The sequence below is a fragment of the Octopus bimaculoides genome, chromosome 5 (genome assembly GCF_046866305.1).
Source record: "Octopus bimaculoides isolate indiv1 chromosome 5, ASM4686630v1, whole genome shotgun sequence".
NCBI classification, from domain to species: Eukaryota; Metazoa; Mollusca; class Cephalopoda; order Octopoda; family Octopodidae; genus Octopus; species Octopus bimaculoides.
In genome coordinates this window covers 17,734,960-17,736,713 of record NC_142932.1, presented here as the reverse complement: position 1 = coordinate 17,736,713, position 1,754 = coordinate 17,734,960, and the positions used below count along the sequence as shown (strand labels likewise).

Below are 1,754 nucleotides of genomic sequence, written 5' to 3'. Positions count from 1 at the left end.
AGCAACAACAGCAGGCAGTGCTGTCACAGCAACACGGCGACAGTAGCAACAATATCAACAAAACCATTCACACCACGACCACCACCACCAACACCATTAGTGCTTCTGCTAATACTACAGATATCGCCACCTCCATCATTACCAGCATCATTACCACGGCACGAGCTACTACCACCACCACCACCACCACCACCACCACCACCACCACCACCACCACAACCACCACCACCACCACCACAACCACCACCACCACCACCACCACAACCACCACAACCACCACCACCAAGACACCAACCACCACCACCATCACCACCACCAACACCACCATCACCACCACCACAACCACCACCACCACCACCACACCAAGACACCCACCACCACCACCGCTGTAGCTGCTGCTGCTGCTGCCACGGCAGCTTCCGCTTTTGCTGCTACTAACGCTGCTGCTGTTGCTGATGCTGATGCTACGATGATAGCGTAACCACCACCACCACCACTTTCGCCCTCCTTACCATAGAACAAGTCTCAGCACCACCTCCACCACCACCACCCCCACTACTACTACTACTGCTACTGCTGCTACTACTGCTACTACAACTACTACTACTGCTGCTGCTGCTACTACTACTACTGCTACTACTGCTACTACTACTGCTGCTGCTGCTACTACTACTACTGCTACTACTGCTACTACTACTGCTGCTGCTGCTACTACTACTACTACTACTACTACTACTACTACTACTACTACTACTGCTACTACTACTGCTGCTGCTGCTGCTACTACTACTACTACTACTACTACTACTACTACTACTACTACTGCTACTACTACTGCTGCTGCTGCTACTACTACTACTACTACTACTACTACTACTACTACTGCTACTACTACTGCTGCTGCTGCTGTTACTACTACTACTACTACTACTACTACTACTACTACTACTACTACAGTTGTTATTACTGCAGCAACCACCACCACTAATAATAACAACAACAACAACAACAACAATAATAATAATAATGATAATAATAATAATAATAGTACAGCCAAGCCACCATCACGACCACCATCACTCTCCCAAACTCCCAAAATAAAAACTCTTCACTACTACCACTGCCATAGTAACAGCCATCGCCACCAGCACCGCCACTTTTAACTATTTTACTGGAGAGCAGGACCGCCGCCACTACCTCCTATACTACAAAAAGAAACCGTCTCTACCACCACCATCTTTTTGACATAGCTGACTTACCGACTACAACAACAGTAAAAACGACAATAACCTCGTTTCTGCAGCAGAGTCACCGTCGTTCCAGCCGTGCCATTAGAATATAAAAAAGAAAAAGAAAAAAAAAACTGCCGTCACCAACTGCGTCGTCTCCGTAACTGAAGCAGTAACGCCGCCGCCTCCAACACCAACACCAACACCAGCAGCGTTACCACAACAACAACAACAACAACAGCAGCAGTAGCAGCAACAGTAACAGTAGCAGTAGCACCACCACCACCACCACCACCTAGCATCTCAGTAAGGCCACTGCCACCGCCGCCATCATCATTGTTAACGCCACCACCACAACTGAACCAGCATTCCACCTCCGCCACCACTACCACCACTATCATTACGTTATAACCAGCAAATTCACCGCCAGCACCACTATTGTCAGCTTCACCACTACTGCCATCCTCACCACCACCATCACCACTACAATAGAACTAGCATCTCTTCTACAACTGCAGAACGATC

At 48.4% G+C, this 1,754-nt stretch overlaps 1 protein-coding gene across 1 annotated transcript in view; it reads left to right on the top strand.

Moving 5' to 3' along the window:
- The first annotated feature begins 1,160 nt into the window (after positions 1 to 1,160).
- The window catches only part of LOC106871567 (uncharacterized), a 74,009-nt gene continuing 73,415 nt past the window's right edge, over positions 1,161 to 1,754 (top strand). The window contains exon 1 of the mRNA XM_089352006.1: positions 1,161 to 1,754. This exon is cut by the window's right edge and continues 606 nt beyond it. The gene's annotated coding sequence lies outside the window, so the exon portion shown is untranslated.